The sequence below is a fragment of the Giraffa tippelskirchi genome, chromosome 3, assembly GCF_054371585.1.
Source record: "Giraffa tippelskirchi isolate mGirTip1 chromosome 3, T2T-mGirTip1v1.2.pri, whole genome shotgun sequence".
NCBI classification, from domain to species: domain Eukaryota; kingdom Metazoa; phylum Chordata; class Mammalia; order Artiodactyla; family Giraffidae; genus Giraffa; species Giraffa tippelskirchi.
In genome coordinates, this window is record NC_137277.1 from 60,210,610 (window position 1) to 60,225,410 (window position 14,801).

Sequence of the window (14,801 nt, forward strand, 5' to 3'; positions counted from 1 at the left end):
GCAAATTTAATATTAAAATTACTTCACAAAACCCATCAGTTTTTAGAAGTTTCTTTTAAAATACATGCTTATATGGCAGGTGTCACAATAAAATCTAACATAGCTGTTTCTAGTGAAATTAAAGACAAATAAGCACTACTAAGGCCATCTTGGGCTTTGGAAGCCCAAAATGGTAAAGAATCTGCCTGCAACATGGGAGCATGGGAGACCCGGGTTTGATCCTTGGGTTGCGATGATCCCCTAGAGAAGGGAATAGTAACCTACTCCAGTATTCTTGCCTGGAAAATTCAACGGTCAGAAGAGCCTGGTGAGTTAGAGTCTGTGGGGTCACAAACAGTTGGACATGGTTTAGTGAGTAACACACACACACACACACACACACACACACACACAAGGTTATCTTACAGGATTAAAAAAACAAAACAAAACAAAACTTTTTTTGTCCAATACAATAAATGAAATTTAAGATATTAAAATTAGTTCATGTATGTTGAAATTGGTTAAAGAGTTATAAAATCTACACAGGTATAAGGTATTTCTTTTCATTAATATGTTTCAAGACGCTTATTATCACTCAATACACATTTTCATAATAATTTTTATTTGGTAACAAAATGCAAGAAACAATTTTTAAAACTATGAATGCAACATTTTTATTGGACTTTACAATAGATATTACTGGGCAGTATAAATTCTGAGCAAGGGCCATGAACTCTTTTCCCAGTTCTGCCACATGTTTGATGCTGACCATTATTAAGTCAAATTAAGTATCCGTGCCACTTTTTCTCCACTAGTAAATCACATTTCACATATAACCAACTCACTCCAGAGAATAACCTATGGGTATACAATTTTCAAAACAAATTCTTAAATATGCTGGAACCATGCAGATAACAACTGCATTAATCAGTAATGATTATTAAAGTGATTTACAAAGGAATTACTGAAATGTACTCTGGAATTTGAAAGAGATAAGCATATCCATTTGCAAAAGCAAAACTGTAGGTATTAAATCACAAGACATTGGCTGCAGTTCTTTCTCAACTGTAATTTGAGTAGAATTTTCATTTGAATATTTCTAAGTGCTATAGCAAAATCTTGGCATTCACAATTTCTTTCGGAATCTTGTAGAAACCATTCTTTATTATTTGATCTAGGCTGACAAATACTTTATCTTAAAATATATGTCTCACAGCATTCCCTGAAAAAGATATAGTAGAAAATATACAATAAAATATGTGCACAATATAAAACAAAGGTAAAAGGGAGTAACTATTTAGAAGAAAGAGGAAAATTTGTTAAACAAGGGCTATGGTAATCACTGCAATTAGATATTATGTTCTACTGCGATGTTGAGTGTAGTAGTTTGTAAGAACATTTATTTCTAAAAGTTTTGATCTGATTGCTAAGTGTACTGTCAAAATTCTTTGTAATCAGTTTTGTGAGAAGCCTGATTTATTCTCTGCTACCTAAGTTAGAACACAAGGACTAATGGATCAGGAAGTAGGAACTGAAATCAGGATTTAAGAAATCAGCTTTGATTTCTTAAAAAATTTGAAAACTCAACTTTTTCAAATCAGTTTTCTTTAAAAACAAGTTATGCTTTCTTTGCTATACAAAATATTTTAAGTTTAAATAGGTCCCATTTGTTTATTTTTGTTTTTATTTCCATTACTCTAGGAGGTGGGTTATAGAAGATCTTGCTTTGATTTATGTCATCAAATGTTCTGCCTATGTTTTCCTCCAAGAGTTTTATAGTTTCTGGTCTTATATTTAGGACTTTTTACCTATAAACAAGGTGAAAAGACAATCCTCAGAACAGGAGAAAATAATAGCAACTGAAACAAATGACAAAGGTTTAATTTCCAAAATATACAAGCAGCTCATACAACTCAATACCAGAAAAGCAAACAACCCAATCAAAAAATAGGTTGAAAAGACCTAAACAAACATTTCTCCAAAGAAGACATACAGATGGGTAAGAAACACATGAAAAGATGCTCAATCTCTCTCATTATTAGAGAAAGGCAAATCAAAACTGCAATGAGATATCACCTCATACTAGTCAGAATAGCCATCAACAAAAAGCCTACAAACAATAAATGCTGGAGAGGGTGTGGAGAAAAGAGAACACTCTTGTACTATTGGTGCACTATTGTAAATTGATACAACCACTATGGAAGATGGTATGGAGATTCCTTAAAAAACTAGGAATAAAACCACCATATGACCCAGCAATCCCACTCCTAGGTGTATACCCTGAGGAAACCAAAATTGAGAAAGACACATGTACCCCAATGTTCATTGCAGCACTATTTACAATAACTAGAACATGGAAGCAACCTAGATGTCCCTCATACTTTACAGATATAACTGAACACTAACCTATAGTACTGTGTATGTGCATGCTAAGTCGCTTCAGTCCTGTCCGACTCTTTGTGTCCCTACTGGCCAAAGCCCACCAGGCTTCTCTGTCCATGGGATTCTCCCGGCAAGAATACGTGGGTAGGTTGCCATGCCCTATATCTCACTGATCCTGTTCACTGTGCCAGTTGTCTTGCTGTTCACACTGTTCGCACAGTTGGCTGAATCCAGGGTAGGCAAGGCATATGCTAAGAGACTGGAAGGAGACTCTAGGAGCCAAAGGAACTGCAGACACATTTACTCTCTTCTGGCTGGCACAGCAGCCATAGCAGCATACATAACATAACACAGCACAACTTCTCTCCTGGCTGACGCAGCAGCTGTAACAGTAGACACACTGCATTCTCTCCTCTCATGGCTGACCCAACAGACAGAGCCCTGAAGCAGCAGTAATGCTGCCGCATCCGTGGGTGGAGCCCACACAGACCTAGTGCTCAAAGTAGCCCGTGACCAAGCGAGTACCTTGTGGCGTGCATGTGTAGTACTATAAATTGTCTCACTGTTACATGGTCATGATTTACAAAATGTGGGGTGAGAGAGCCTGAACATGCCATCTTGGCTAATTTACTCTCTCTCTACATCCTCCCCTAAGAGGTATTCTCCATCCAGAGATCAAACTCATCTCTTACGTGTCCTGCATTGGCAGGCAGATTCTTTACCACTAGTGCCACATGAGAAGCTCCCGATCTATAGTACTACTTTCTTTGAAATCCTTTATTATTTACTATATCTGTGTGTTGCTTTGATTATTTTATTATATATATAATACACTTATGGACATTTTGATTAGATTTACTGAATGAATTCCACAGATATCACCCACGGACTTTTCAAAAATCATTCTCAAAATGTAAGATGACAACTTTTTAAATAATAAAATAACGAAATAAATGTCTTAGTTAATGTACTCCAACTGGTACATACTCAGGATGTTTAATACTTTTAGTATTCTGTAATCAGGTTCATTAGTCTACCTACTTCTCTGCAATACTCACTTTTTCTGTCATACATAATTTATACTGCTGTTGTTGTTCAGTCACTCAGTCATGTCAGACTCTTTGAGATCCCCAAAGCTTGCTATACTGTTGTTAAATTTTTATTGACTGATATTCCTTCTTGCTATTGAAATTTACAGCACCAACAACGAGAAGTTCAGCACCATTAGAGTTATAATAAAGAATAAAATTATCCCTTTGGAAATTTTTATAAGAAATATACATCACTTCTGCACAATCAATGTCTGGGGGATTTTTCTCTTATGAAGTTTTGTCTTAAAAAATTCTCCTTGAAGTCTGTTTCATACAAAAGCTAGTTCCCAGAAGTTACCTTTTTAATAAAAGGTGAGTCATTTTACATGTTAGTCACCTCCTCCATCTTTGTTTTTTTTTTTCCTAATAAATGTATTTGTTTTTAATTGGAGGATTATTTCTTTATAATATTGTGTTAGCTTCTGCCATATATCAACACAAATCAGCCATAGGTATACATATATCTCCTCCCTCTTGAACCTCCCTCCCACTTCCCACCCTCTCCCATGCTTCTAGGTTGTCACAGCCCACTGGGTTTGGGTTCCTTGTGACTATTAGCTAGATTTGCATTTCCTTTTTACCACAGCCTGACCTCAGTGTCTGTGGAATCTATGGATTTATTCAACCGGAGGTTGAAAATATTCGAAAAAAAAAAAAAAAATCTCGTAAGCTCCAAAAAGCAAAACTTGAAATTTGCCACACACTGGCAACTATTTACATTGCAATGGCTCAAGTGGTAAAGAATCTGCCTGCAATGCAGGCAAGATTCAATCTCTGTGCTGAAAAGATCCCCTGGAGATGGAAACAGCTACCCACTCCAGTATTCTGGCCTGGAGAATTCTATGGACTGTATAGTCTATGGGGTCACAAAGAATCGGACACGACTGAGCGACTTTCACTTCTTCACAATGTATTTGGTATAAGTGATCTAGAGATGACAAAGTATATGGGAAGATGGACAAAGGCTGTATGCACATACTAAACCATTTTATGTAATGTACTTAAACACTCATGGATTTTGGTACCAGTGTGGGATCCTGCAAATTATTATACAGGCACACAACTGTATTTTGATCCAAAGTATATAATTATTCACCACTCAGTTGTGACCCATAAGGCCTAAAATTAGCTTTACTAAAAAAAATTGGTGAAGTCCTTTCCTAAAAACTTTTGAAACAAGTATAAAAGGAAGTGCAGTTCAAAAGAAGCTTTCAAAAGTGGTCATTAAAACACTGTTCACTATAATCCAACATGAATAAAGTGGAAAACTACAAAACCTTAGAATTTATGAATCAGAAGTAGTATGTCTATACACCTAGTTGGTATACAACAATAATGGGTTTGGGCCTGTTTTCTTGGTGTAATTTTTAATGGCACCCAATTTTACTCAAAATGTTCCTGTTTAAACAATATATGATGCAGTCAATCCACCTACATGGATTTTTGAAAGCATTTTGTGTATAAATCTTACAAATACAATTCAAACTAAAAGAGAATGATGTGTGTCTGTGATCTTACAAGATGTACAACATCCTCTGAAAACTCTGGACCCTCAACCTTCCAAAAATACTACTTAAATTTACTTTGACAACTCAAAGTGTATTTGATTACAGTCTACTTCACGCATAACCTTTTACCAAACATTGTGAAGAAAACAAAAAAATGGGAAAATGTTCCATTGCCTTCAGTCGAGTGAGGGTTTTTCTGGAGAAACAAGTTGTATGCAACAAATTACAAATCATTTAATAGGATGATAACTAGGGTTTTAAAGTTGAAACAAGATGATAAGCTAGAAAAAACATAATCAATCATAAAGTGAGCATAGCATTGCACTGATATTAAATGAAGAAAGTTAAACCCCAATAGGTCCCTTGAGCATAGGAACTAGGTCTAATCTTTGTAATCTTTTCATTGTTAATAATTTAATCAGCATATTTTTCACTACTTCTGATAAATGTTCAACGGCATGTCAATTTAGAAGGCACTATATCCCCTGAGGACTTTCAAAACAACTCTATGGATCTTTTCTCTCTTCTATATAGTAAACACTTTGTGGCCGATAAATATAGTTATTTCTACTCCAGGACTGTTAAGTTTTCTAGAGTATGCGTGTGCATGTGTGCTCATGTGGGCACGCGCGTGTGTGTGTGTGTATTAATAGTAGTAGTAATAGTAGTAGCAAGGAGGTTACTTATTTTCTGGATACTGCCCAGTGCTAAGATATTAGCTGAGAATCATTATCCAAGAAGGTACTGATATCCAAATGCACTAATATTTACATCTTAGTTATATTAATTGACTCATTTAATATTTATGGTATATTTTCAATGGAATTTTATTGGGACCATACCCAGCAATTAAAAGCAGAGTAGAGGTGGAAGGGGGTTTCTGGAAGGGGAAAACATGTACATCCATGGTGGATTCATGTCAGTGTATGGCAAAACAAACAAACAAACAAACAAATAAATAAAAAGCAGTGTAGAGTATCAAATATGAAAAAAAATCAAGCTATTTAGAGCTACTATGGCAAAGAATTAAAATGGTGGACAACTAACTCAGTCTAATTTCAATTTGAATATCAGACTAACTCTCTCTTTCCCCATACTGCTTTAGTCGCATATTAGGCAAGTAAGATAATTCTGTAAACCTCAGTGTTCACAGTTTTAAAATGTGTACTTTAATAAAAATCCTTTAGGACTATTTTTTAAGACTAAATGAGAAAACACAAAGCTAACCCATTGTAGCAATTTACAGCATACCAAAAAAATAAATAAATAAGTAAACAGTGACATAATTTATTAAAGGACCATCAATCAAACCAAGATTAAAACTTTTTGAAGATGCAACTGAGTAAAATAAAATATAGTAAAATAAAATAAAAATGCACTTGGGTACCTAGTAATTTTCTCTAGAGCATCTCAAAGTGTGATAGTAATAAGGAAAAATGTGATGTGTAGTGTTCATACAGAAATCCAGGTCAGGAAAAAAAAAAAGATATAATGACAAACAGCTTTGAAAATAAAATCAGAGTGACCAGTTTTGTGATGCAGTGATCAGAGACAGGATTCATTTTGAACAATGTATAAAAACTAAATTTTATATATATATATACACACACACACACATATACATATATATAATGTATACTTGATTATATATATAATGTAAACTCGATTATGGCTGCACATAACTTCAACATATCGCCGAATAGCTACACAGCCAAAGGTTGCACTAGTATGTGAAACTGAAATCCTAGGTAAGCCTATTTTATGTAAGTTCCTTTCTGCATGATATGAAATAGGACACGTATCCAATTCACCTGTTAATTTTTACAGGGGCCAAAAGCTTTTGATGTAGTGTGGGAAACCAAAGGAGGGAGAATAGGAATTAGCTTGAATAGCAAGAGCAATTTCCATGTGTCTTCAATCAATAGAGTTAATTTTAAAGTGAGGTCTTCTTGGAAAGTGAATTAAAGGAGATACTATTGAATAAGCAAATGTGAGATGCCCTGTAGAAATTCCAGATTTGACATGCTGAAATCTATTATTATTCTTTATGCTAGGCTGAAAATGCTAACTAAGTATATTTATGTATAAGAATAAGGATAAAGTGTTTTAAAACTGCCCACATCATTGTTATCACATATGTAAAAGGGAAATATCAATGGTCTTACCCAAATGGATGTCAGAGGTAATGGGTTGGGAAATGATTTCAGTGGAAATTGAGGAAAATGTCCAGTGGTTTTCAAAGTGGAGTGAGAAGGATGACACAAAAATGTTTAAGAAAAAATTGAAATAAATTAACATATATTTATTTTATCCTTTGAGTGAGTGTGTGAAAGTCACTCAGTCATGTCTGTCTCTTTATGACCCCATGGAATTCTCCAGGTCAGAATACTGAAGTAGATAGTCGTTCCCTTCTCCAGGGATTGAACCCAGGTCTTCCATATTGCATGCCTTTTCTTTACCAGCTGAGCCATCAAGGAAGCCATTTTATCCTTTAACATGTACAATTTGTGCATTTAATTATACTAATAGTTTAAAAGAACATATACATAATTTATAAATATGTGCATTGCATATTAGAGACAACTATTCAAAAAAATTTAAGGATAGCAATATGTCTTCAAAAGACTTTGAGACCACTGCCACGAATGTTATCGATTTTGACAACAAAGTTGTCAGCATAGTCACAAATATATTGACCAGCTTGGAATTTTATATATTATTTCATAAAAATTTAGAGATCTTTTACTGGGTCAGAACTATGGAGTTCAAGGTTTAATTTTTCAGTGGGATTTCTCAAACTACCACCCTAGTACTTTGCCACACAACCTTAGTTGTACAAGATAAATTGTCTCTGTGAGGCATCAGGTTACTGTGGCAGATTGCTTTAGACTCTCTCAGCAATCTCAACCTATCTCTTATTTCCTCCCATACTCACTCAGCTCAGTTTTTACCTCCTTCACTAACACATATTTCCTTTATTTCATTCCTCTGTCCTCAGTGTACACTATACTTATGTAACCACTCATTCAATTTTTTTTTCTTCTTAACATTGAGCTCCCTGTTATTCTAGTTATTATCAATACACTTAAATTATATATGTATGTTTGTGCATATGTGTGTCCATGCCTCAGAGGACACAGTTACTGTCTAACATTTTCCAGTGTTTCCCATTGAGTCAAATCATCCTATAATAGAGAAAACAGTGATCCATGCATAAAACAGTTCTAAATTTTCCTGAGACAAATCCAGCCAGAGAATTACAATACCAAAAATTGTAGTACAGGCCCCAATATAAAGCCAGTGGTAGAAAGCAGCCAGTAATAGATTTCTTAGCTTATATAAAATGGATGCTTCAGAACAAAGAACAAAAAGAGTAAATTTAGAATCCTTCACTTCTGCTTGACAATTGTTCCATTAACAGGTATAATGAAGAGGGATATAGGTAGTATGCATATATAGCAATATCTGAAATATTAAGTTTATGGGAATGCAAGCTATGGTTTGTGACTGTACCTGTCACTTACAGATCCTTGTTGTGACAGGAGTGTTCCCACCACCCTTTCAAATGAAGGATGTCTCCTGGAATATTTTGTCAGCCCTTGGCACTCTGACACTGAAGCCTTCCAGAATGCTGACTTGCATGGTTAGCCTGGCCTCTGCTTACTTCAGGGCACTATGTAGAGATTTCTGAGGAGAGAGGTTAAGGGGGGGTTTTTCTCTGTATTATGTTGGGCAGGGTAGTTCCCACTTGTTTTTCCTTTAAAATAGAAAAGCACAATCCATATAATACAAGCAACAGTTTTTTGCCTTGGCTCCCACCAGACTGGAGACATGTCTTTTAATTATGGAGTACTTCACTTACCCCCATTATGAACCAAGTCTGGTTAAAAATATAAGAACTGGAGACTCCCCTGATTAAGACTCTGTGATTCCACTGAAAAGGGCATGGGTTAGACTCCCGGTCAAGTAACTATCAATAAGATCCCATATGCTGAGCAGCTAAGCCAGATGTGTGTGTGTGTGTGTGTGTGTGTGTGTGTGTATTATACAAAAAAAAAGTTACAATTAAATTTAAATTTTAATTATTTCTACAGAATCCCCATTAAATATGTACTAAGTGTACTGTGGTTTTAGTCACAGTTTTCTGAACAGTAAAGTAAAAAGTAACACAAAGAAAATTAGCTGCATAAACACACGTACACCACCAGATATCAAATCATTTAGAGAGTAAGTTGTTAGAAACAAACATATTGGTATTATTCACATCATACACATGTTGTCATACATAAAAGATACTGAAAACATTTTAATGGAGGAAACTACAAGTTAGAAATGGAGTAAACCAAGGCTTGGCCCTGTTTCCAGTGAAAGAGTTTGAGCAAAGCAGTAATTCTCTCTATGACTCATATTTTCTTCTATAGAAAGGACTAACAGTGCTTGCCTTCAAAGTGCTGCTGCGATGTGAAATCTTTTGCATTTCTCTTGTGTTAAAAAATGTGAAAGGTATCATATAAGTATTGCGATGTGAAATAGTACTTTCTTGTTATTTAAAATTTCCTCTGAAGCTCCAAGCTGAAAATGACTAAAAATAAATGCCTCTTCTCCCCATTTCTAAATAAAAATGCTTGACACATTTAGACAAGATTTATTAGAATCAAATAAAAGAAGTCTTTTGACCACAGGTCACATCATTTCTCCAAAAGAGTAACATAAGAAAGAATAAAATGACATTTTTGGAGAGCAATTCATTCAAGTAGGAAAATGCATAGGAGATGAAAATCTGTGTCACCTTTTCTTCCCTACATTTGGGGGCAGAAGTGTTTCCCACTACTACCTCTAGTCAATGATTCCCAGAGAAATATTGATAGGGATGGGAATGGTTGCAAGAACATACCATCCACTTATTCTAAGACTGGACCATTGTAAACTCTTGCAACTAAGGGAGTGAAGCACAGCTCATTGCTACTTGGACAAAATAACATATATCTCCCCGATTTGGAGAGATTCTGGGACAGAAAGGTACATGAGGTAGCTGCTTCTTACCTAGAAAAGGTTGAATTCAGGGACTGGCTGGAGTAGACACAAAGTGAGGTAAGACAAGAAGCAGGGAGAGCAGTGGGAAAATAGCCAAGATCTTTTTGCAGAGCAGGAATGTACAATATTTTCAACAAAGCAAGAAGATACTGACTGAGGAAGTAACTATGTGAGATCTCTCAAATATGATTTCTATAGGAAGGTTGCTTTACAGAGTAAGGTAACTCCAGCAGAGGAAAACTAGAGTTGATCCCCTGCAGTGTGCAAGAACTGCAGTGTTGGCTTTGCAAGGGTTAAAATTGATCAGGTGAAACTGTCCCTCTTATTAGGGAAGGATGCAGTATGCTTGGTGATAAGGTCTCTTCAGAATCTTTCTGGTCTGTATGGAATAGTAAACTGAGATTAACAGAGATTAATCTCATTAACGTTAATGAGATTAACAGAAGGCATGATAGCCAAGAAATGTCTGACTACTAAATGTATCTTTAATCCTATCTCCTCAATTCTCTCTCCAATTCTAATGAAACTACACAGAAGAGGTGGGAAGAAGTGGAGTAACCTTAACTTGTTTTCTCACTGCAGACAACCAAGCCTCAGGCCTGAGCTGAGGAAGTGTAAAGACCACTGAATTGGATGCAAAACAGAAGTGGTTATTTAGTGTATTTTAGACTGGATTTTAAAAGTCTAAAAATGAGACCATTCTTACAATTGAAAAGTTATGAGATCCTCCAAAAATGTTGAGCGACAAGAACAAGATTCAATAGTCCATGTCTGAAGGCACTAAGAATCACTGCTAATGGTGACTGCAGCCATGAAATTAAAAGACGCTTACTACTTGGAAGGAAGGTTATGGCCAACCTAGATAGCATGTTTAAAAACAGAGACATTACTTTGCCAACAAAAGTCCGTCTAGTCAAGACTATGGTTTTTCCAGTGGTCATGTATGGATGTGAGAGTTGGACGGTGAAGAAAGCTGAGCGCCGCAGAATTGATGCTTTTGAACTGTGGTGTTGGAGAAGACTCTTGAGAGTTTCTTGGACTGCAAGGAGATCCAATCAATCCATCCTAAAAGAGATCAATCCTGGGTGTTCATTGGAAGGTCTGATGTTGAAGCTGAAGCTCCAATACTTTGGCCACATCATGCGAAGGGTTGACTCATTGGAAAAGACCCTGATGCTGGGTAGGATTGGGGGCGGGAGGAGAAGGAGATGACAGAGGATGAGATGGTTGGATGGCATCACCGACTCGATGAACATGGGTTTGGGTAGACTCCGGGAGTTGGTGATGGACAGAGAGGCCTGGCGTGCTGCAATTCATGGGGTCACAGAGAGTCAGACACGACTGAGCGACTGAACTGAACTGAACTGAAGGCACTAATAGGAAAAAGTATAAAGTTGTACACTAATTAACAAGTTCAGTCCAATTAGTATATGTACAAAAACTTGCCTATATCATTTATCTATCTACCTGCCTCTCTATCTAGGAATATATGTGTATGGATATGTATATTTGAACCCACAGATAGTGTGCACATACAATTTTACTACATTTCTTACTATAGAACTTTTAATATTTTGATGTACTCTATTTATTGCTGTTTCTTTGTAACCACACCCTAATTTCCATGCAGAAGCATCCCTTATCTACTCTCTGTCTTTAAAACACGCATAGATTGGATGTTATCCAGTCCAGGGTTGGATGGTGCCCTAGACCTATCCATTCAATATATTCCATATAATCTTGTCCACAATAATTATTTAGTAATATGCATGTGACTCAAAGACCAATCATAGCCAATAAGAGGGAGCTATCAGTATTTGGAAAAATAAATTTTTGTTCACTTGATTTGAAACAAATAGAATACCAGCATAAAGCTTCTAAGAGTTATCTTGCGATTATTTGAAGGTAGCCAGCCTATGGACATAGAAAATGTGTAGAAATGTATAGCAAAACTTTGCAAAAGAAAAATTTCTTGCTCATTGATAAATTGTTTGAAACCCTGGATTCAAGTGTGGCTGAAATAAAAAGTAATTCTGTAATTTTAACCTACCTAAGTTGATAGATTACTTTTTTAAGTCATTTTGCATTTTTCCTACTTGCAATTAAAATGGTTCTTAGGAATATCCTCCTTAAAAGTTGAGGAGTTTCACATTAACATAGATGATGGTTGTCAAGGAAAAGCAATAAGTAATGGCAACAGTAAAAGTGAAGGTGGCCTATTCATTAAATATGCATATTGCTTTATAATTTGTAGGCATGAGACATTTATGCATGATAGTGTATTCACTCCATAATTAAAATTGTTCTTAAGAGTTATTAAATATTTTACAAATCATGGTCAAAATGTACTTGGCATGCATGCCATTTCAATCATTTCAGTCGTGCATGACTCTTTGTGACCCTATGGACTGTAGACCCCACCAGGCTCCTCTGTCCATGTGATTCCCCGGCAAGAATACTAGAGTGGGTTGTCATGCCCTCCTCCAGGGGATCTGCCTGACCCAGGGATACAACATGCGTCTCCTTCACCTTCTGCATCGGAGGTGGATTCTTTACTCCTGAACCACTGAGGAAGCCAAAATATATTAAACCTAAGCAATTTGAATTTGATTCCTTAGCTTTTTTTCAATAGTTTTGATATGTATAAACTAGGAAAATAATCAACATAAGTGAATCTATAAAAGTTCAATTCTGTTTGGTAATGTACCAGTTGCTGGTGGAAAAAGTAAGCATACCACACAAATGGAGAAGGAGTATTCAGCAGTTCTGTCAAGCTGAGTATAAAATTTCTAAATCCTTTTACCATTGGAGCTAAATTTAGAAAGAGAAATCTCTAGGTTTGGCCTTCCATACACTGATATGGAAATGAAAAAAATAAAATGCAGAAATTTTTGATAAATAAAGCTCTGCTAGTTATTTTTGTGATTACATTATATATACATAATATTAAAGATTAAAAATATAAAATACAATTCAGAAGTATACATCATCCATCATCCAAGTAATAGCTATCATCTGAAGAGTGTTTATTTTGTTTCATGCATAGTTCAAAATATTTTATATATATTAACTCACTTAATAAAACAATTACTCTTATGATGTAACATTGATATTATCCTTCCTTTTTCAAAACTGAGGAGACTGAGGAAAAGAGATTCATACACCTTACTTAAGAAAGTTAAGTATAGGGATGCCATAAGATGGCAGAGGACTAGGATGGGGAAACCACTTTCTCCCCCAGAAATACATCAAAACATCATGTGATGCAACTTCCACAAAACAACATATACTTGCTGGCAGAGGACCCCAGATACCCCAAAAGGCAAACCAATCTCTTCCAAATAAGGTAAGATAAAGAATAAAGATGAAAAGGGAGACAAAGGATTTGGGGATGGATCTGTCCTGGGAAGGGAGTTGTGAGAGTGGAGATTTCCACACAATAGCAAATCCTCTCACAGGAGGGTGAGTGGGGAGCTTTGGAATCATAGAGGGCAGCATAACTGAAAAAATATATATATAACCACAGAAATCATGCCAAATAGCAATTACCAGCTGAGAAGTGACTCACACACTTGCATCCACCCTCAGTGAGTGGGGGCCAGGTACAGAGGTGCAAGCTGCATCATCGGTCCTAAGGGAAAGGACTGGAGGTTGAATGCCAAGAGGACACTCTGAAGGAACTGATGTGACATAGTACAGACAGAATGGGGAAAACCCAAACCATGGGAATGCCAGAGAGACAAAGTAAAATAAAGGGCCTTTCCTGCAGAAAGGCTGTAATACTTCACTGTGACCATTGATGTGCTCACAGAACAAAGGATTGCACCCTAGTGAATACCAAAGGAAAGCAAGCCATCTGCCTTTTATGGCTCTCCACAGAGGCAGAGAGGCAGGTGTGCAACAGCCAGAGGTGGAAGACAAGGGGCTGCCGCAATCTCGGCCCCAGAGACTGCATCTCCTGCCAAGCTATGAGAGGGCTTTTATTGCTAACCATGTCCTCCTGGGATCTAGGACAGTTCACATCTATTGAGAATGTCACAGCCCAAGATCAACTCCCCTGAGGGGATGCATGGCCCATGTGGGACTGTGCCCTCATGGCCCACCTGGGAGCCTGGGAGGTGCACAATGATTGGGCTGTGGCAACTCCTGTGTGCTACAACCACTGCCAGCTCTCCCTACACATGCCAGCAGCATTTGCTGTGTCCCTCCATCTCCACAACACAACTGAACAAGCACGTCCAAATAAGTGGCCACTTCTGTCCCCTAGTGTCAGGGCAGAGATCAGACAGTGAAGAGACTTGCAAGTAGAGGAGACCAACCTAAGGAAAGAAAAGAAGGGGGTACTGACCCAGAAGTGGCAGTGCAACAGAATACAATCCTGCAGTTAGGCTGAGACTGTGCATTTGAGGGGCAATTGTAGACTTTGAGAACAAGTACAAGTCAGAACAAGGGAATATCTGACACTGAACTGGCTCCACACTGCCCATAACAGCTCCAGAGAAATTCCTAGATATATTTTTATCTTTATTATCATTGTTTAATTTTTTAATGTAAAATTTTAAAAATTTCTTTTAATTTTTATTCTTATTTGTTCTTTTTTCTGTCTTTCCTTTCTTTCCCTCCTCTTTTTTCCATTCCTATTGTCCTAATATAGTTCTTTATTACTTCTTTAACTTTTATTTTTCATAGCCTATTTTTACCTTTATAAAAAAAAAAGCCTTGTTTTTAAAGTAAATTCTATATTTTTTAAAATTTGTGTTTGATTTATTTTATATTGTACTTTTGAGAGTCTAATTTTTATTCTAGG